Genomic DNA, 23,177 nt, shown 5'->3' with positions numbered 1-23,177 from the left:
TCTTTCCCAAGTACAAAATTAAACCTCAGTACCAACTGGCTTCCAGGCATTAAATTACACTTCAAAATTATCCATATTAAAGGTGATACAGGAGGTGCTTTTCATCAACTCATATATTAGAAGCCTTGTGCTAAGTTACTATTATGAACAAAACTTTTAGATAAGCAAATCTGAAAGCAAGAAATGAATTTGTTTTACAAGATATGAAGCTGCAAGTTGTAATAAACCAAACTACCCATGATGATGAATGATAAAACTGCCCAGCACTATTAGATAGTCTCAAAATCCCAGGCCAAAAAAAAAGGGAAAACAAACCCTCTAAGAACTGAGGGTTTTGAATTAAAGTTCTAAGCCAAGAAAGGCTCTTGTATTCTGAGCAACGGGACCCATGGCTGGGGCTGGGAGACAGAAGGTCTCTCCACATAAGGGCAGCGGGCAGCAGGCAGCACTGGGCAGAGAGCAAGGCAGACCAGGAGCACTCAGGAGAGCTGGAAAGTGAGGCGGCAGGACCTGGCCTGACCGAAGTCCCAGCACTGCACGCTGTATCTGCAACAGTTTGGAAGAGCCAGAGGCCTCTCTTCACCATGTGGTAAACCAAGAGCCTATCTTACCCTTTTCTTTGAAAAATGTTTTACCTCCGCCTGCTGAGCTTGGGGACACAGTTTCACCACTGTGGTGGAAGTTACTCAGAAAACAGAAGTCACCTTGTTATGTCAATGCCCTGCTCACTGTGTGGTCCTCCTGTGTGGGCGACATGGGTTTCCTCACCATAGGGATGGCAAACAAGTACCCCAAAAAGAACATCCAGGCAAAAACTGCACCCTTTTAAGGACCTAACTCAGCAGTCACATAGCACCATTGGGCCATACTGCTGGGTGAGGGAGGCCACACACCCAGCCCAGGTGCAGCTCTCTGTCAAAGTCCCATGTGAGAAGAATAGGGAGAATGGGAGAAATCACTGAGAATACTTAGGAAAACACAATGTCACCCTAAGTGAGTTATACAGTAAAATCTCAGTCTTCTTTCAAGATTGGAAAATTAAAAACCAGGGTTCAATGGAATCTGGCTAAAAAAATCAATTTGTATTTCAAACCTTGTAAGCCGAACCTCTTATTACTTGTAATAAGTTGCAACTTGTAAGTTGAGCCTAAATTACTATGTTGTCCTGCCTTAGTAAATACAGTATCATGACCTTGATTTAACAGGTGGTGATTCAGATTCACCCCTGGGTAACTGCTGGGCACTGCAGCTTCTCCGTAAGAACACAGAATACCACAGCCTGGCAGAAATGGAGATGTCAAGCCAGAATTTATCCCAACATTCCAGTTTGCAGGCTCGGCTATGCACCCATCTCTCATCACAGCACACAGCGTTAAGGGCAGAGGTCATGCCCTTTGCCCCTCCTATGGGCGACTCCAGCACACTGAGTAGAAATTCTATAAATAACCAGAAGAAGGGAAGACAAGAATTTTTAAAATTCCAAATTACAGAGTCTAAATTAGATGCCTGTTGTTATTACAGGCCTCTTTCTGACAAAAGGAAAGCAAAACAACAACAACAACATCAACAACATCAACAATTAACTGAGAGCAAACCTCTTCTGTCAGGACAGCGATCCTTAGAAGAGTAGGGAGCCAGGAGCCAGGAGCCAGGAGCCAGGTTTCTGATCCTAGGTCTGATTCTGACCTGCTCTGGGACCTTAACCAAGTGGCATCACTTCTTTGGGCCTCATTTTCCTCATCTGTAAAATAAAGGGATTGGATTAGACAAAGATTCTTAACTGAGGCCTACAGGTGAGCCACAGCAGCATGCCCGCTGTGTGCCTCAAGGCCAGTCTATCCTCAAGCTCAACATTTAAATTCTATAATCTCAATGCTTATTAACAAAGAGAATGAATTCTACAGAGCATGAAAACATTCTCCCAGTGTCTGGCCAGGCCCTCTAGGAGCTGCCGCCTCGGCAGCAACCACCAGGCTCCAACCTTCCGACCTCAGGCCCCTGAAATCACACACAGACATTTCAGTCTCTGGCCATCAAGATGTCAACATTGTTTTAAATGCACAAGGGAAACTAGTTTTATTTATTTATTTATTTTATTTTATCTTTCTGTAGACATGAGGTCTCGCTATTTTGCCCAGGCTGGTCTTAGATTTCTGGGCTCAAGCGATCCTCCTGCCTTCGTCTCCCAAAGTGCTGGGATTACAGGTGTGAGCCACCATCCCCGGCCTGTGCTACATGTTTCTAACAAACAGCAAACAGATCTTCGGCAATGAAGACAATAGGCCCTCATTTATCATTTTCACAAGCTTGACATTTTAAACATGGGTCTTTCTAACTTGGGCCTCCCTCCCCAAAACCAATCCCCATGATACCCTGGAAACAGGCAGGGCTGCCTCCCAGGAAGAGCCCTAGCAAGTGTTACTGGAAACAAGCCCTTCAGATGGATAGAAAGCTGTGCCAGGAGCCCACCAGCACATGCGGCTGCAACTGTGCTTTTGGAGACATCATGCATTGCCAGCCCTCAGGAGGTACAGATGAGCCAGCCCCTTCTACACAGTGCATGGACTGAGGTGGCAGGTCATCACACACACACAGGCTAGTTCCTCAGCCTGAAGTTGAAAACTATGTCTCAACCATATTCTGTTGCCAGGAACCAAGAGACCAAGGCAGACATCACCAGAGAAAGAACTGAGCTCAATGGACTACTCTGGTAAACAAAGAGAAAGGATGTGCTTCATATGGAAAGCTGAATTTATTTACACTAATCACGAATGCAGGCCCTCAGCTGGAAAAGCTCACTTCCAATGCCAGAAGGTTCAGAACCCATTCACAAGCTTTTCAGAATGCAAGCAGTTGCCATGGTAACCCCAACATTATATTTCTTGGCATTGGACATATAAATTACCACCCATAATGCATTTAATACCGTTTGGGGCCACTAATTCATTGCAAAATAAATCTCCGCTCTGACTCTTGGCCTCCCTCTAAGATAAACGAAGAGCAGCAGCTGGAGGTAGCACCCAGCTCACCCCACGGATAAACACAGAGCTCCACACATCTGAAAATGCTCTTCTAAAGGCAAAATAAGAACTAAGGAGATTAGAATTCATCATCTACAGCCAGTGGCTGAGATTTTTTAAGACGAAAAGTTCCATCCAGATTAATGTAACTGTCATTGCTTAAGTTAAAGAAACGAATATATTCTATGCGTATCTACACCTCTGAAACCAACTACGTTTAGCAAATCAAAGAAAAAGCAGATCTCTTCAAAGAACATCTTCAATAATTCACTCATATAGGGCATTTGTCAAGACTAAATAAGATAACTCTTCAAACGTCAAAACGGTCATTAACAAGAAATAAAGTTTTATTTCTTAGGTTCAAAAGAGGTCTATTCAATCATAATTCTTTACCTTGATTAGGGATATTCATAAACATTTAAAATACATATATGCATGATCTGTAAAGTCCCTTACCTTCTTATAATCCACCATCTGAACAGACAGATGAAAACAAAATTATCGTGCACAAACTGCAAAGACATCTTCAGCTTCACGTTCCCAGGAAGCCCACTGCATCAGTAAGTTGACAGAGCTGCTGCAGGACATGCTGTGCCAGCCACAGCATTCACAGAATCGCGTACGTTCTAATCACTAAACTGCCAGGTCCGGAGGAGTATTACCTTCATTATCTCCTCCTTCCGACTGCAGGCAACAGTCAGCAGTTGTGAAGGGGAGCAAAAGGCTTCACCACGAGTTGTTTCCATATTAACAAGGACTTTGGTAACCGCTGCATTGCAGTCTTTCTGAAAGCTACCAACCTCAGAAGCAAAAGCGCTGGAGAGAGACTCTCTGGCACAGGAAGCAGTCTTTCCAATCACAAAGATTTTTAAAGAATCTTTAAAAAATGCTGTGAACACCTGAGGCTTTTTCTAGATTTCCTACCTGTCTCATAGAGGTTGACTGGTTTCTGGTTTTTACTGGAGGATGGCTGTGACAACTGGCCGTGCGGGGTGGGAATGCGGAAACAGTGCTCTGTGCGCTACGACGCCCCCTCTCCGGGCTCAGGTACGCCCTGCGGGAATCTGCACATCTGCTGCTTAGCACCAGACTCAAAGCCCCTGCTCAGGGGCTCCTGGGAATGAGCCATGATTTCCATTCCAGAAAACCAAGTACAGCAAGCACTTCCAGGTCCTCTGTGGGCAGCAATCACTGAACACCCAGCCACCTTCACAGTGTGGTAACAACCATTACGTGGTCAGAGCACTTGAAATATTAAACCACTGACCATAGAACCAAATTAGGAAAAAGAGGCTTCTGAAATAGTAGCACGCTTAGTAAATGACCTTTGGTTTTCATTCATTCATGCAATACTAAGTTTAGTCAGCACTGACCATGTGCTGTATATAAAAAGGATATTCAAATGGAGCATCCCTAATCCAAAAATCCAAACTGCTCCAAAATCCGAAACTTTCTGAGTACCAACATACCACCACAAGAGGAAAATTCTCCAACTGACCTCACGTGACGGGTCACAGTCAAAACTCTGTTTCATGCACAAAATATTTAAGAATATTGCATAAAATTACCTTCAGGCTATGTGTATAAGGTGTATATGAAAAGAATTTTGTGTTTACACTTAAGTCTCATCCCCAAGATATCCAATTATGCATATTCAAATATGCCAAAATCCAAAAAGATCAGAATCTGAAACACTTCTAGTCCCAAGCATTTCAGATAAGGGATACTCAATCTGACTGTGGGGAACCGCCGTCAGGGCGGGCAGCGGTGCTCTAGGAGGAAGAGTCACGGAGAACACACCATCATGCGTGGTGGAGGAGGGCTTGGCACCGCACAGGAGGAAGAACCCGGGCCCGAGTGCACCTCCAGGACAAGGTTCTGTGAGAAAGGAACATTGAAAAGGGGCTGAAGGACGTGGACTCAGCTGGACTACAGGGAGGGCCAGGGGGAGAACACCCTCCAGATGGCTGTACACATTCCTCAGCAGGTGAGGGAGGTCCTCTGCAAGGGGACCTTGCACGCCTGTGGCCGGAGCCCGTCCCTCCCTCACAGCAGCCCGGAGCAGGTACAGCCACCGCCACCACCACTGACAGAGCCTATGTCTGGGACCTGAGGCCTCCATTTGCCCAAGGCACATGGTGACTGCAGGGAGGCACCAGGGCATGGACACAGCAGGGCAGCTCTGTGTTGTGCGACCTCACCACGCCGCCACCCATAAGTAACAGCTGTCCTTTGGCAGCCCTGGCACCCCTGACAGAGGTGACAGTCCACGCGGCCTCTGCTCAGATGGTTTTCTTCCACCCTATGTCCAGAGCCCAGCCGGACCCTGAACAGGTGTGAGGTGAAGGACTGCACGAATGAATAAACAAATTAAAGAATCTACTGGTCACTCCCCAATTCTAGTAACAGGAAATGACATGTCAGACCTCTGCCAATGTTATGCTGTTCTCTGATGAAAATGGCCCTTCTTTGCCTTGTCTCTGGCTACCTAACCTACTTCACATCTCAGGCTCTGGAATCTTCTCCTCCAGGACGTCTTCACTGACTCCCTTCCCACCCCTGGCAGCAAGGCCCTTTCCCTGAGCTCCCCCGACCTCCAGCAGCTCCCATGCTGTCCTGAAGCGGCGGCTCTGCAGCTGCCCCCGCACAGAAGCCCTGCAGTGGTGGTCAGGGTTGTATCTGCGGTGCTCAACGTGTTCCTTCTGCTGCCACATTCCTGGAGGACTCACCACATGTCAGCCACCTGCTCCACATGCACAACTCACTTGTTCCTCTGTGAGGCGGCTCCACCAGACAGACGAGGATGCTGAGGCACAGTCAGATCAAGCAGAAGAGCCAGGATTTACACCCAGGAACCAGCCTCCTCCAGCCACATCCTAACCTCCCCTTCTGCTTTTGTAGGTACCCAAAACAGAGTTCACTGACACCAACTGGAAAAGACGTTGTTACCTCACGGGGGTGGGAGGGATTCGAGTTACAGAAACACTTTTAAGGAAATACAGCAGTCTTCCTCCCCCACCCTTCCCTCTTACTGTGAGATATGAACGAATGAACACATTTGGCCACAGCAGACATGCCTCCGCGTAGATTCCTGACAGGGAACACCTACGGCCTACGGGAGATGAGGAGAGAAGAGAAGGCACAAAGAGGTAGCGTGAGGTGGTTTCCTTTTGCCATCACCGTGCTTCAGAGAGACTCACTCAAGCAGTTTAAAAGCCTCAGAGGAACTTTCATCAAGCGCTTCTAGACGCATTTAGGTGCCACTCTGGGCACTCCCCGCAGAAGTTCCAGAAGAACTCTGCCTTTCAAGCCAGGGATCAAGGCTTGTTCTCTGTGGCAGCGCCACTCTCACCAGCCTCCAGTGGTGGCAGCGCTGCAGGATGACTCTTCCCCCACTGATCTGTCCGTCCTGTGACGCTGACCCACACGGCCAGAAGCCCATGCGTAGCCTGAGTGGGCTCTCCGTGGGGGATCTCGAGCAGTGGGAAGGTCCCACACCAACACTCTTGTGCCTCCTGGAACAGCCAGCGCCTACAGAGGAGGGCCCCACAGCTGGCCCAGGGCTGAAGGGAGTGTCCACTGGTGGGAAGAGATGGGCAGGGGCGCAACCTGCCTCCAGGGCGTGGCAGAAGGTCCCAGAAGGAGCACACCACAGGACCCTTCCAACTGCCTCTCAATTCGACCATCTGACTAAGGGCAGCAAGGTTTGATGCACGGGTGCCAGGTCCCCGCAGGCCTGTGAAGGTGGCTTCCTACTGTCTCCAGTTTACGGTTGAGGTGGCAGCGAGGCTTTAACAGGAGAAATCACTTTCCAAGTACACCAGTGGGTGCTCCAGCAAAGCTGCTTGGCTCTGAGCGGCCTGACGCTTTGGACTTGGCATGACCTCCTCCTGGCGAAGGCACGGCCCGGTGTCCTCACAGCGTGGGCAGAGCAGAAAGGGCATGCTGCCTCCCTCTGGCACTGACTCCTCCTAACCAACCGCTCACTCCTTCTGGATCCCAGATTCCTTGTCTAAGAAAGGAGTAAGACCTATCCTACAAACCACACGATGTTGATTTTCAACTGACTGAATGCATTCTCTTTCTGCAGGAAGAGAATCGTGTCTACTCACAATTCACATGAGTCACCTGGTGTGTGAAAGTATAAGCTGTCTTAAAATGTAAGGCATGACTGTTACCAAATAGAGCCACAAGGCACTCAGTAATATTTTCAACCTTAATTCAGCTCAGATATATGATGAGAGACCTACAGGGCTCTTAACATTAACTAGAATGACCATGGCAAATCCTGCCCCTTTATTAAATAGTAGTAATGAAATTAGTAATTTAGCTCAGGCAGACTAGCTAATATCATTAATGCGCATTTACATGAATTTGATGCAAATTATGGAAACATCCCAATAGGTCTCATTTAGACACTTAAAATGCTAAAGGGCAACCCTACTATCTGAAGGTATTTTTCACTTCAAAAACAGGCAACTCAGTCACCAAAATTAACAAGAAAAAATCCAAGTAAGCAGCATTCCGCCTGAAGGGAAAACATAGACAAATCATTCATATTCACTCTAGGTGCCACTGGGGCCACAGAACAAAGGATGTCCCCAAGAGGAAGCAGAGAGAAGAAAAATAATATAAAATACACACAAAATTTATTTGGCTTAGATACATACTTATTTACCAAAAATCTATACAGGATAAGACCATTTCATGACCACCAGATGTGATCTGGTCTTAGGAAGGAAAGAGACTGCAATTCTGCCTGTTTCTCTAGGCAACAGAGGGTCTCAGGGGCTTTAAACATGACACAAGAAGTCGCTAGGTCAGCAACAAAGGTCAAACAAGCCCCAGTTACAAGTAGCAAAGTGTCCGTACAAACATAAATGGGAATCTGAACTGTAGGTAAAAGAAGCAACAAAAGCGGATACAAACAATCTAGGTATATTCCCAAGAGAAATGACACGTCCACACAAAAACCTGTACATGAATGTTCACAGCAGCGCTATCACACAACAGCCAAAAAGTAGAAACAACCCAAACGTCTATCAATGGACTAACAAATACATAAAATGTGGAACATCCACATAATGGAATAATATTCGACATTAACAATGGAACAACCGATGCATACATGCACAACATGAATGAAAATATGGTGCTTAGTGACAGAGGCTGCACACAGAAAACACATCCTGTCAACCGCATTTCCATAGAATGTCCAAAGTAGGCAATGGCTGCACAACTCTGTGAATATACTAAAAATCACAGACATGGACACTTTACATAGGTAATTGTATGGAATGTGACGATTTCAATAAAGTTATTTTTTAAAAGCGGACACAATCAAGCCAAAGGCCAAACATCCAATAGACACCACTCAATGAGATGCACCATTCAATTAAAAAACAACAAGAAAACGTTACTGCAAGTTTCCACTATGCCAAAAGATGCATTACTTTTGGGGTACTCCTTCCAAAAATGTTAAATAAGCTTCTCACTAGTCAAAACAATTCATAATTCCTGTGAGAACTCTCCCTCTCCCAAATCTAAAAGTTCAACAACTTCTCAAGAAAAAAGTTGATCTTAATTTTAATGTAAAATATAAATCACCTATTTGTGCAAATGTAGCACTTTTAATCATGAGAGAGAGGTGTCGCTATGGAACTTATCAACACTCTCCCCCAAGAAAGTATTCATTTACTTGATTCTGTCTACTATGAAATAAATAATGCCTGAATCTTTAAGACCCAGAAACGTTTCAGAAGGTTTGAGGTCAAAGAAAACACATTAACTCAACATAATGCTCACAAGAATGAAAATAAGCCTATGCATAAAATAAACAACTAAATGATGGTGGAAAGACCACATTCCCTAAACCTAACAAAAGCTCCCAGCTCATTCCCACCCACTGCCATCTGTCTACCTCAAACTCTTCAACAACCCAACTCACAGAAAGCACCTAGTCAATGTGGTAACATAAGCACAATTCTGTAATTGGCTCAAATCATCATTACAATAACACGTGTTTCTTTTTTTTTTTTTTGAGATGGAGTTTCACTCTTGTTGCCTAGGCTGGAGTGCAATGGCGTGATCTCGGCTCACCGCAACCTCTGCCTCCCGGGTTCAAGCAATTCTCCTGCCTCAGCCTCCCCAGTAGCTGGAATTACAGGCATGTGCCACCACGCCCGGCTAATTTTGTATTTTTAGTAGAGACAGGGTTTCTCCATGTTGGTCAGGCTGGTCTCGAACTCCTGACCTCAGGTGATCCACCTGCCTTCGCCTCCCAAAGTGCTGGGATTACAGGCATAAGCCACAGCGCCCGGCCAGCATGTGTTTCTGTTTTCCGCAGGAAGAGAATCATGTCGACTCACAATTCACAATGAGTCAACCGGTGTGTAAAATATTTTACATAATGGGAAAATTTATTGTGACCCAAAAGTTCAGTGTGTTCTCATTAAGTTACCAGAAATTACAGATGTGAAGATACTCCTGTTAACTTAACCAAAATCAAGAAAAGAAACTACTTTAGATACGCACACATTTTCAGTTTGGTAGATCTGATTCTTTTTATGATACTGCATTTCAAGTTACTCAGATTGGTAAATTCATAGCTTAAATACTAAATAGAGAAAATCTGCATATTGACAACATAGGTAATTTAAGACTGGTTTTGGCACTGCGTCACTTACTACCTATATAGCTAAGTTCTGTCAAAACCTGACAGGGACAGCTTCAGTTTTTGTAAATACTCGCATGGTGAAATGGTTTTTCCAAAGTTATGATACCATCTAAAGTGCTAATGGAGCCTTCCCATTGTGCTTCACAGTGAATAACATATTTCTGTGGAAAATCTTATAGTGTTGCATCCATTTAACATTTTCCCAGATTACATTCAGGTTTTTTTAATCCCGAAGAAAACATTTAAACAATTAAAACACATAAAATTTTTCTATTAGGGCCTTTTAAAAAACCCTCAGTCTTTTATTTTATTGTATTTTATTTTATTTGAGATGGAGTCTCACTCTGTCATCCAGGCTGGAGTGCAGTGGCACAATCTTGGCTCACTGCAACCTCCACCTCCAGGGTTCAAGCAATTCTTTTGTCTCAGCCTCTCGAATAGCTAGGATTACAGGCACACGCCACCACACCCGGCTAATTTTTATATTTTTAGTAGAGACTGGGTTTCACCATATTGGCCAGGCTGGTCTCGAACTCCCGACCTCATGATCTGCCTGTCTCAGGCTCCCAAAGTGCTGGGATTACAGGCGTGAGCCACCGCGCCCGGCCACAAAACCCTGAGTATTTAAAGGCCACACTTGGAAACGGACATGTTTATGCATGCAATACAGATGCAAACATTTTAAACTACATAATCTACTGATACACACACACTAAGAAATCAAACATTTCCAATTCCATAAACATAATACATCTGAAGCAAAGATAATGCCACCAGGTATTTTTTACTTTATAAGTTGGTCCCCAGAAAAGGATAATTATAAAAGACACCAGGAAGCCTCTTTTCAACCTTGTTAAATAAACGACTTGCAAATATTAACCACAAAACTGTGGGTGAAGCCACTCTGTCCTGTCATGATTACTCGCTCATAAAGGCCCAAAATGCATCTTGAAGGGAGTTTTTGCAATACAAATCCTAATCTTAATTATATAAACTCTATTCTTAACTATCTTAAAATACATTACAAAGACCGTTCTCAACTTTCTGAAAACTTTAATATCTTTTATAAAATCTGAAAGATTGAGACGGTGTTACTAAAAGTGTCACGGCTCATTAAATCTTGAATCATTAAGTCAAGTACCTTGGACAAATCATTTTAAATTAAAAGAACAATCTTTAATATACATTTTCAGATGAGACTTAATACATTCTACACAACTTATCAAAAGCCACAGAAAAGCTACAGAAATAATGGAATGAACACACAGTGATATTTGCTTCAGGAACAGACTATTTCACCCTATATCCTTTTAAAGTGCTTGAGATATGCATATTTAGTAGGCATATTTCAGAATTAGCTCTTCATTTTCTAATAAAAAAGGGCAGACTTCCCTGCAGGCTTGGCAATGAAACATTTTCAAAATGCAGGTACCAGGAGGGTGTGGTGGTTCATGCCTGTAATCTCAGCACTTTGGGAGGCTGAGCCAGGAGGATCTGCTTGAACCCAGGAGTTCAAGACCAGCCTAGTCAACATAGTGAGACCCCGTCTCTACAAAAAAAATTTTTTAAACTTAGCCAAGTGTGGTGGTGGGTGCCTATAACCCCAGCTACTCAAGAGGCTGAGGTGGGGGATCGCTTGAGCCCAGGAGATTGAGGCTGCACCACAGTGCGCTGTGATTGCACCACTGTGCTCTGGCCTGGGTGACAGAGCAAGAACCTGTCAAAAATATATATATATACACACACACATATATATACGTATATATATATACACACATATATATACATATATATACACATATTATATATATACATATATATATATACACACACACACATATATATATGCTGGTCCCATTTCAGAAAGCAAATAAATTTTTAAAATGTAAAGGTATCTACCTACATCAAAATGCATCTGAAAAACATTAAAATAAAACTATACTCATTATATTTAAAAAGTCAGAAAAACGTATGTTGAATCCAGTTAATGTTTAAAGCTCTAGGCCCAGCTAAGAGGGCAGAGTGTGTGACTGCAGAGAGGGGGCCCCGGCACCCAAGTGCAGAAGGTTAGGAAGTGAGGGCAGCGCTCCTGGTCTGCAGCATCACCTGGAGTCGGCCCTTTCCTCCTTGGACCCGGGCAGCCAGACCCAAGGGCAGGATCCAGGTGATCCAGAACGGTTACCTCCTACACTCTGAGAGGGACACACTTGACCCTGCGTCACAATGCAGTGCCCCTTCTGCCAGCCCCCCATGTGGCTCACCTGAAACCGCACCTGTAGAGGACGCTCGCAAAGGAAAGGGGGAGATGACAGGGAGAACAACAGGACCTGCCGGGAGTGCCCTCCCAGCATGGGCTCACCACCCGCATGTGGTGACCACCCACCCCCTACACGGGAGGGCAGCCGTGATGTTTTCTTCCTTTGTATTTCAGCACGCTGCATAATGCGTGACAAGCAGATGCTCACTAAGACAGGTCCATAATCCCTTCTCTGCAATTCGAAAATCCAAAAAGCTCTCTGAAAACTGAAAGCATGTTCATAACTCACTTGGCGGTATGCCCTGATCTGATGTGAAGCTATTCATAGTCTCACTGTCCCACTTAGTGTGAATATTCATATACTTTTTGCTGCAAAAATCTTAATGTGCTTGATTATATGGTGCTGCCTAGGATGTCCTATACTATACGGTACTTTCACTATTTCTGTTCTAAAAATCTCAAAAATTCCACATTCCCAAACACCTCTGGCCCTGAGAGTCACAAAGGTGTGGTCCCATGACTGTTAGATGACAACAACAGGGCAGGCACTGGCCAGAGATGGTAACACCTGAGATGTAAATGGGCAGCAGGAAGAAGCACCTTTAATGGCCAAGAGAACAATAATCTGCATTCAAGTCTAGTTTATACATGTGTTCATTCTACAAACATGCTGAGCAATGTGCACACACCTCGCCCACAGCTGGGTAGACTGCATGAAAGCAAGAATGAAAGCAAGACTGCCGTCCCTGCCCTCATGGAGGGGAAGACCGTGAGGTGACAAACAAGTGCTCCGGCTCACACGGCAAACACAAGCTGTGGCTGGTGGGTGCGGGCAAGAAAGGTGCTGATGTAACACTCAGGAAGGGCCCGAGCAGAGGGTGGCCAGGGAAGCCCCTGAGGAGTAACAGGGAAGCTACCCAAGGAACAGGGACAGCCACAGGCACAGCAAGAGTGGCAGGACAGGGACACACCGCTCTAGGAATCAGAGCATAGTGGCAGGAGAGGGGGTCTTGGGGGAAGGGAGAAGGATGCAGGGCTGGGGTGATGGAAGAGTTGGGATTTTTAAAAATTAATTAATTTTTAACTTTACTTTTTTTTTTTTTTTTAGAGACAGAGTCTTGCTCCGTCACCCAGGCTGGAGTGCAGTGGCATGATCACAGCTCACTGTAACCTCACCTCAGCCTCTTGTAATTTTTAAAAAATTTAATTGACAAAAATAATTGTATTTATTTATAAGATACAATGGGATGTTTTGATCTATGTATACATTGTGAAATGATTAAATCAAACTAGTTAATCTATCCATCACCTCACCAAGTTCCTTTTCTTGTGATGAAAACATTTAAGATCTACTCTTTAGCAATTTTGAAATATACAATACATGATTATCATCCACGGCCACAGAAGAGCCTGGAGGGCATTATGCTAAGTGAAATATGTGACGGATACCACATGGTCTTATTATATGTGGAATCTAAGAAAGTAGAAGGTGAAGAAGCGTAGAGTAGAACAGTGGTTATGGAGGCTGGGGGCGGGGGAATGGGGAAAGGAGAGGTACTGGTCAAAGGGTACAAAGTTTCAGTTAGAGAGTTAGGATTTGATTAAGTGTGAAGGGAAGCAAGTGGCTACTTGACCTAGTCAGGCATACAAACTACTCATCTCAAATCAAGCTCCCTCCAGGCCTCAGCCACCTGATCTGTCCACAAGAAGAAAGCCAAGATCTGATTTCTCAAATGCTTCCGCTCCATGAAGTAACTTCCGTGGGTGAATCAAACTTCACAGAGCTTTCTACTAAGAAGGCTGAAGAACTTTAATGGGGGTGGGAGGGTTAATCATACTAAAATTGTACAAAAAGAAAAATCAGGCTATGTGATCAATGGGAAAGAGGCCAAACAGCTTTAATCTCTACTGATTGTTAAATATTGTAAAAGGTTGGCTAACAGCACTACCCCCAGCTCACCCAAACCACCCTGCCAGAATTAAAGACAAATGGTGTATTTGTAAAGTGTTTTGAGAACACGGGGAAAAGGTCACTAAAATGTCCCTGGCGAGTGTTGCTTCAGAAGCCTAGTAGGCCCTGCCTGCCTCCACCACCTCATCTCTGGAAGGGTGGGAATCTCGAGCTCTCCATACTGCCTCCAGACACCCCGCAGCTCCCCACCCCTCTCCAGCCTTCTCAGTGCAGAATGAGGTGATTGCCAAACAACTATTAAGATGCACAAATGGAGGGATATTTGGAGCAGCTGCAAAAGCTCTATTATGGATAACAAAATAGGCAAGTGAATCTCAAACTCTTTAAGGTTAAATACTCACTTGGGTGAGATTTAACAACGTAACAATAGACTACAATAATGAAGTGGCTTCTCAAACTTTTTCACCAAAGTACCCCCAAAGGCACAGGAGAGAGAACCCTGAGGATAAGCACTTTGAAGCAACTCAATGGATATGAAGTATTACATTTTGTATTCGAAATTCATGCAAACTTTACCTTTAACTCCATAGCATACCTATAATACCCCTTTCCCCCTTGTCACCCTTACTCTCAGCTTTTGGAAAGCGGCAAGCTGGTATTTTCTCCTCCTCCCACTGCTGAAAGGAAGGCCTGCCTGTCTACTCTGCCCTCCCTCCAGATCCCATGAGCAAGGTCCACCCTCTACTCTGGCACTGGATCCCAGTCCCTCCTCTGTCAACCTCCCTCCTGAACACCCTGCCTTCCAGAGCACGGTAAGTGCTAATGTGTCCCCAGCACCCCCACTCCCCCATCATTCTACTTTAGAGAAAACTCTTTCAAGAAGCTGTTAACACACACATCCCATTCTCCCCTGAAAACTTCCACTTGTCATGCCTCCTGATACCAGTCTTGTCCAAGTCCCCAAAGACCTTCAAGTTGCAAAATCCAGTGGTCAAGTCTCACCCATCCTGCTTGATGCTCAAACAGCTTTTCATAATTCTCAAATATATCTCCAGCACCCCTTCCCCTGTAATTCCCCCAGACCTGTATATCCAATAACCAACTCAACATCTCCACTTGAGCATCAAAAAGGCATCTCAAACCTAACAGGTCCAACACTGAGCCCTTGGTACCCGTTCCTCTCTGATCTGCCTCTGGCAATGCCTGGCTCAGGAAATGGCACCATCCAATTCCTTAGATCATAAAGGACCCCCTTCCTCACATGCCATACATCCAATCCATCAGCAAAGACAGTCAGCTTCATCTTCAAGATACATTCCAAATCCAACCACTTCTCACCAAAGCTTGACCCACAGGGTCCTCCCTGCTGTTCCTCAGATATGCCAAGCATATTCCCACTTCAAGGCCTTTGTACACCCTGATCCTCCCACCTAAAACACCCTTCTCCCAGATCGTCACACAGCTCCCTCCCTCTTGATTATTTCAGTGCCTACTTAAATGCTACCTGCTCAGAAAGGCCTTCCCTGAGACTCTCCTAGGATAGTTCTCTCATCACATGACTCTAGCCACAGTCTGTCTGGTTTTCCTTCCTAACACAACTATTTAGGATTAACTGACATATGTATTGGTTTGTTAACTATCCCTCTCCCCCAAGTCATCCCTCCTGGACCTTCAAGAGGGCCCAAATTTGGCCTCATTCACCACTGTGTTCGCAGACCTTGAAACTACCTGACTCACTGTGAGGGACTCAATCAACAATTGTTTACAGCCTTATTTTAAAACCTTATTTTTGGTTAAAATGAAAGTATTCAGCCAGGCACAGTGGCTCACACCTGTAATCTCAGCACTTTGGGAGGCTGAGGTGGGAGGATGGCTTGAGCCCAGGAGTTTGAGACCAGCTTGGACAACACAAGCAGACCCTGTCTCTACAAAAAATTAAAATATTAGCCAGGCATGGTGGTGTGTGCCTGTGGGCCCAGCTACTCAGAAGGCTGCAGTGGAAGAACTGCTTGAGTCCAGGAGGTCGAGGCTATAGTGAGCCGTGATTGCACTACTGCATCCCAACCTGGACAACAGAGCGAGACCCTGTCTCAAAAAATAAATAAATAAATAAAGTATTCATTAATTCATTCAACAACTAACACAAGAGTCTGCATGCGCTAGATTCAGAAGTGCAGCAAATGCTTCCCAGGTCCTCCTTATGAGCTCTTTCCTGGCAGCGGGCACAGGAGTGCATGACTACCCATCCACAGTGTCAGTCATCACAGCACCGTGGAAAACAGAGAAAACTGGAAACAACCTAAGTGTCCAACAACAGAGAATCGAGTCAAGAAACTGCCACAATCATATGATCATTATATAATCAACCATGTAACAGAATGTCATGCTATTAAAAAATACCTCTGGTCCAACAGAAATATGAGAATCACAAAAATAATTTTAAATCTCCTAGCAGCTACAATTAAAGAGTAAAAAGAAGTCAGTAAAATTTACTGTGTATTATTTAACACAATATTAAACTTTATCATTTCAACATGTAATATTATCAAAAATTATTAACAGGATATTTTGCATTTTTTAAAACCACACTTAATCTTCAAAATCTGGTGTGTGGGGCTAGCCTGTGGCCTGTACAATCGGTGTATGGTAGCTAATGCTTGTAATCGTAGCACTTGGGAGGCTGAGGAGGGTGGATTGCTCGAGCTCAGGAGTTCGAGACCAGCCTGGCCAACACGGTAAAACCCCATCTCTACAAAAAATACAAAAATTAGCCGAGGGTGGTGGCATGTGCTCATAGTCCCAGCTACTTGGGGGGCTGAGGTGAGAGGATCACCTGAGCCCAGGAGGCGGAGGTTGAAGAGAACTGAGATGGCATCACTACACTCCTGCCTGGGCAACAGAGTGACATCCTGTTTCTTAAAAAAAAAAAGAATAGAATTTAGAGTCCAGAAATAAGCCCTTATATTTATGGTCAATTGGTGTTTTTTTATGGAAAATACATTTTTGATAAGGGCACCAAGACCATTCAATGGAGAAAGAATAGTAATACGGTTTGGCTCTGTGTCCACCCAAATCTCATCTCGAATTGTAATCCCCATGTGTCAAGGGAAGGAAGTGATTGGATTATAGTGGTGGTTTCCCCAGGCTGTTCTCATGACAGTGAGTGAATTATCACCAGATCTGATGGTTTGATAAATGGTAGTTTTTCCTGCACTCACACACGCTCCTTCTTGCCTGCTGCCATGTAAGACGTGCCTGCTTCCCCATCTGCCTTGATTGTAAGTTTCGTGAGGCCTCCCCAGACATGTAGAACTGTGAATCAATTAAACCTCTTTCCTTTAAAAACTACCCAGTCTGGGGAATTTCTTTATAGCAGTATGAAAACAGACTAATACAAATAGTCCCTTCAACAAATGAACTACAAAATGTAAATACACACATGTAAAAGAATGAAACTGGACCCCTATCTCACACCACAAAAATTAACTCAAAATAGATCACACAATAAGCCAGGCACAGTGGTATGCACTGTAGTCCTAACTACCTGGGAAGCTAAGGCAGAAAGATCACTTGAGCCCAAGTGTTCAAGGCTGCGGTACACTATGATCATGGCTATGGATAGCCACTGCACTCCAGCCTGGCAATATAGCAAGACCCAGTCTCAAAAAAATAAAAATAAAAAACCAACACATACACACATGATCACAGCAGAAAAGAACTAAAACTATATAATTCTTAGAAGAAAGATGTAAATCTTCACGACCTTGGATTAGGCAATGGTTTCTTAGAAATGACTCCAAGCCAGGAACAGTGGCTCACATCTGTAATCCCAACACTTTAGGAGGCTGAAGCGGGAGAACTGCTTGAGCCCAGCAGTTTGAGATGAGCCCAGGCAACACAGTAAAACTCTGTCTCTACAAAAAATAATTTAAAAAATTAATCAGGCATAATGGTACCGCCTGTAGCCCTAGCTACTCAGGAGGCTAAGGCAGTAGGCTCCCTTGAGCTCTAGAGGTCGAGGCTACAGTGAGCCACGATTGTGCCACTGCACTACAGCCTGGCCAACAGTGCGAGATTCTGTCTCAAAAAAAGAAAGAAAAGAAAAGGACACCAAAAGCACAATAAGCCAAAGAAAAAGTAGATAAACTGGACTTCATTTAAAGTTAAAAACTTTTGTACATCAAAGAACACCATCAAGAAATTGAAAAGAGGCCAGGTGCAGTGGTGTATGCCTGTAATCCCAGCACTTTGGGAGGCTGAGGTGGGTGGACCGCTTGAGCTCAGGAGCTCGAGACCAGCCTGGGCAACATGGCAAAACCCCGTCTCTACAGAAAAAAGTACAAAAAATTAGCCAGATGTGGTGGCATGTGCCTGCAGTCCCAGCTATTCAGGAGGCTGAGGTGGGAGGATCACCTAAGTCCAGGAGGTCAAGGCTGCATTGAGCTGTGATCATGCCACTGTACTCCAGCCTAGATAACGAAGTGAGACCCTGTCTCGGGGGGGGGGGGGGAAAAAAGAAATCAAGATAATTAAAAGAGCAATCTCTATCAAAATACCAATGACATTGTTCACAGAAATAGAAAAAATATCCTAAAATTTGTATGAAACTGCAAAAGACCCCAAATAGCCAAAGCAATGCTGAGCAAGAAGAACAGAGCTGGAGGTATCACACTACCAAACTTTAAAATATACTACAAAGCTGTAGTAAGCAAAACGACATGGTACTGGTCTATAAAACAACTGGTATGTGTCTATAAAAACAGATACACAGACCAATGGAAAAGAATAGAAAACCCAGGAATTAACCTGCATATCTACAGCCAACTGATTTTTGACAAAGGTGCCAAGAACATTCATTGGGGAAAGGACAGTCTCTTCAACACATGGTGCTGTGAAAATTAAATATCCATATGCAGAAGAATGAAAATAGAAACTAGACCTCCACCTCCCATCCTATACAAAAATGAACTAAAAATGAATCAAAGACCTAAATATAAGACCCAAATGATAAAACTACTAGAAAACAGAGGGGAAATGCTTCACGACATTGGTCTGGGAAAAGATTTGATGAGTAACTGAAAAGCACGGACAACAAAAGCAAACATAAATGAATGGGATTATATCAAGCTAAAAAGCTTCAGCAAAACAAAGGAAACAATAGAATGAAAAGCCAACCTACAGAATGGGAGAAAGTATTTGCGAACTATTCATCCAACAGGGGATTGATATACAAGGAACTCACACATCTCAACAGCAAAAAAAAAATCCAATTAAAAAATGGGCAAATTGGCCAGGTGGGTGGTTCACGCCTGTAATCCTGGCACTTTAGGAGGCCGAGGCGGGTGGATCAAATGAGGTCAGGAGTTCAAGACCAGCCTGGCCAACATGGCAAACTCCCATCTCTATTAAAAATACAAAAATTAGCAGGTCGTGGTGGTGTGCGCCTGTAGTCCCAGCTACTCAAGAGGCTGAGGCAGGAGAATCACTTGAACCTTGGAGGTGGAGGTTGCAGTGAGCCAAGATCACACCACTGCACTCCAGCCTGGGTGAGCCTGGGTGACAGAGTGAGACTCCGTCTCAAAAAAAAAAAAAAAAAAGAAAAGAAAAAAGCCGGGGCAGGGGGATTATCTGAACAGACATTTCTCAAAAGACATACAAATGGCCAAATACATAAAAAATGCTCAGTATCACTAATCATCAAGGAAATGCAAAACAAAACCACAATGAGGTATCATCTCACCCCAGTTAGAATGGCTATTATCAAAAATACACGCCGGGCACAGTGGCTCAAACCTGTAATCCCAGCACTTTGGGAGGCCGAGGCGGGCGGATTATCTGAGGTCAGGAGTTCGAGACCAGCCTGATCAACATGGAGAAACCCCGTCTCTACTAAAAATACAAAATTAGCCAGGCGTGGTGGCACATGCCTATAATCCCAGCTACTCGGGAGGCTGAGGCAGGAAAATCGCTTGAACCTGGGAGGCGGAGATTGTGGTGAGCTGAGATTGTGCCATTGCACTCCAACCTGGCGACAGAGCGAGACTCCACCTCAAAACTAAATAAATAAATAAATAATAACAAATACTGTCCAGGATGCAGAGAAAAGGCAACCTTTTTTTTTTTTGAGACAGAGTCTCGCTCTTTCGCCCAGGCCGGACTGCAGTGGCGCTATCTCGGCTCACTGCAAGCTCCGCCTCCTGGGTTCACGCCATTCTCCTGCCTCAGCCTCCTGAGTAGCTGGGATTACAGGTGCCCGCCACCGTGCCCGGCTAATTTTTTGTATTTTTAGTAGAGACAGGGTTTCACCGTGTTAGCCAAGATGGTCTCGATCTCCTGACCTCGTGATCCGCCCGCCTCGGCCTCCCAAAGTGCTGGGATTACAGGCGTCAGCCACCGCGCCCAGCCTGAGAAAAGGCAACTCTTACACACTGTTGGTAGGAATGTAAACTAGTACAGCCACTATGGAGAGCAGTATGGAAGTTCCTCAAAAGCTACAAATAGAACTACCATATGATCCAGCAATCCCACTACTGGGAATTTATCCAAAGGAAAGGAAATCATGACATCAAAGAGACATCTATACCCCATATTTACCGTAGCACTATTCACAATAGCCAAACAGGGAATCAATCTAGGTGTCCAACAACAGATGAAGAAAATGTGGTATCTATACAAAATGGACTACTATTTAGCCATAAAAATGAATGAAATCCTGTCGTTCACAGCAACATGGATAGAACTGGAGGACACTATATTAACTGAGATAAGCCAAAAACAGAAAGTTAAACACCACATGTTCTCACTAATACATGTGGAAGCCAAAAAAAGTTGATCTCACAGAAGTGAAAAGTAAACACAGGATACTAGAGGTTAGGAAGGGTAGGAGGATGGGAAAAATGGGGAGAGAGCTAGACAGGAACAGAGTCTAGTGTTCTATAGCACTGTAGGATGACTGCAGTTAACAATAATACATTGTTTCAGGCCAGGTGCTCTGGCTCTCTCCTGTAATACCAGTGTTTTGGGAGGCTGAAGCAGGAAGACCACTTGAGGCCAGGAGTTTGAGACCAGCCTTAGCAACACAGCAAGACCCTGTCTGTACAAAAAAAAAAAAAAAAAAAAAAAGAGCCAGGCATGGTGGCACAAGCCTACAGTCCTAGCTACTCGGGAGGCTGAGGCAGGAGGATCACTTGAGCCCAGGAGTTCAAGGTTACAGTATGTTATGACTGCACCACTGCACTCCAGCCTGGGTGGCAGAGTGAGACACTGTTTGTACACACACACACACACACACACACACACTACTGCTGTAGCAGTATCCTCCTCACAATGTCAGCCCATCTTAGCAACTTCCGATCAAACTGAGAGTCAAATTGAGAGACTGTAATGAAGGCCTTCATCACCTTTGCACTATGAGACAAGAGATCTGACCTCTGCACAAAAACAAACAAAAACAAAACAAACAAACAAACAAAAACCGCCTACAGTGCAAACAGCTCCTTGAGCTCCTTGTAGGTGTGGCTTGTGGGAATGGTCAAGAGCCAGGAATGGCGGCGTGGGCCTAATGTCCCAGCTACTCAGGAGGCTGAGGCGGAGACGGCTTAAGCCCAGGACTTCATGGCTGCAGTGTACTATCATCCAGGGCAGTACGGCAGCACCTGTGAATAGCCACTGCACTCCCGCCTGAGGCAACATAGCAAGACTCTCTCTTAAGAAAGAAAAAAAAAAAGGTACCCATTGTTTGCTCAGAAGGACGCTAATACAGACAGCAGCAACGGGGCTCATGAGAAGAATCAAAGCAGCAAAAATCATGGGGATGCAGCAATTCGGCATCCCCTTAAGGATCAGGCTGTCCTCCACTCCACTGTGAGATACAAAGTGTATAATGCATGGGACTGGTGTCCTACAAGATGATCTAAGTGCATACATACTGAAAAAAGATGCAAAGACTATACACCAAGACGCTAATGGTGTGGGGATAATGAGGAAAATTATTTTATTTTTACCTTTATGTGTTTTCTCTGGGTATACATACAAAGTTAAGATACCTTTACCGAGCTTTCTCCTGAAGAATTCCTTCTTGATGTAAGTGACTGTAAAGGTTCTGCCCTCAGAGATGTCTTATTTCTGGGAATCCAGAATGTCTAATGGACTCGGGGTACCTTTTCTATGTTTCATCTCCCAAAGAATACGTCCACACCCAGGTAGGCTGATGCTGACACAGCAGACAACACTGACCTCCTCCATGCCGAAGTTTAACAGGTGAAATACAGTTACTGACATCAGCAAGAATTGTTGTCTTTCTCTTGATTCTCTCAGGTTCCTCAATTTATAGGATCAGTGAGACTTCACAGATGTCAGCTGCTGATCAAAACAATCATGATAAGCCCACATCATAAGCTCAAGATAAATCTTTAGCCTTAAGTCAGGAATTCTGGGCCCATCTGCATGTCAAATACCACAGAGCCAGTGTCTTGTGAACACTGCAAACACTTCTGAAGAACTACTTTATAAGTTCAGGAGAGCACATCTCAGAAAAAAATGGAATACTTATTTCAATTTCTCACAATTAACTCTAATTTATGACATTGACATTCTCCTACTTAAAAGCTTCTGATGGTCCACCACTCCAGAACTAAGCTTCAACTTGTAAAAGGGGCCATGATCACTGTTCTCACCACACACTGAGGTCACCCTACGTTCCCACCAGAGCTGATTGCACTGGGTGTGATGAACAGCATCTATACTCTCTCTCCCACTGCACCGCCCCATCCTCACCCAAATCCCCTCAAGATCAAAATTCTTTATCTTGTAAAACTCCTGCTCAAACATTACAGTTGTTGGGGGGGAGGGGGTTGTTTGTTTTTTGGTAAAGCATTCTTGACCCTTTAAGCCAAGAGTTGGCAAACTTTTTTCCCATAAAGAGCCAGACAGTAACTATTTTATGTTTCATGGGTCACATATTCTTCTTTGCTTATTTTTACAATCCTTTAAACACATAAAAACTATTCTTAGACCTATAGTTTGCCAATCTGTTTTAGATACCACTACTGCCATGCCGTGCTCCAACGTTTTTGGTAATGCATGGATGGAGTACGTTTCATCAGTTTAACTTCAATCAGATGAACTTTCAAAAGCCAAACTGAGGTTTCCCTTTAAAGATCTGTTCTTGCCTACATGGTCTTTAAAAGTCTATGCTGTGGGCCAAGCGCGGTGGCTCATGCCTGTAATCCCAGCACTTTGGGAGGCCGAGGCGGGCAGATCACGAGGTCAGGAGATCGAGACCATCCTGGCTAACATGGTGAAACCCCATCT

General features: G+C 44.4%; 1 protein-coding gene across 11 annotated transcripts in view; it reads right to left on the bottom strand.

The window, feature by feature from the left end:
- The window catches only part of TRAF3 (TNF receptor associated factor 3), a 130,049-nt gene that overhangs the window by 74,784 nt on the left and 32,088 nt on the right, over positions 1–23,177 (bottom strand). For 3 of the 11 annotated variants that reach the window (XM_063793898.1, XM_063793902.1, XM_063793899.1), the window contains exons 2-3: positions 22,101–22,223; positions 1,596–1,741 (exon numbers count right to left, since the gene is read on the bottom strand). The exons of 3 other annotated variants lie outside the window; for them this stretch is intronic. The gene's annotated coding sequence lies outside the window, so the exon portion shown is untranslated. Of the gene's footprint in view, positions 1–1,595; positions 1,742–3,476; positions 4,899–6,052; positions 6,133–22,100; positions 22,227–23,177 lie in introns of those variants that run through there. 5 more of the 11 variants (XM_024348934.3, XM_063793901.1, XM_063793904.1 and 2 more) reach the window with 3 other exon arrangements.

This window comes from Pan troglodytes, chromosome 15 (genome assembly GCF_028858775.2).
Source record: "Pan troglodytes isolate AG18354 chromosome 15, NHGRI_mPanTro3-v2.0_pri, whole genome shotgun sequence".
Lineage (NCBI taxonomy): Eukaryota > Metazoa > Chordata > Mammalia > Primates > Hominidae > Pan > Pan troglodytes.
The sequence above is the reverse complement of the archived record's forward strand: the minus strand, read 5'-3'. Positions and strand labels throughout refer to the sequence as shown.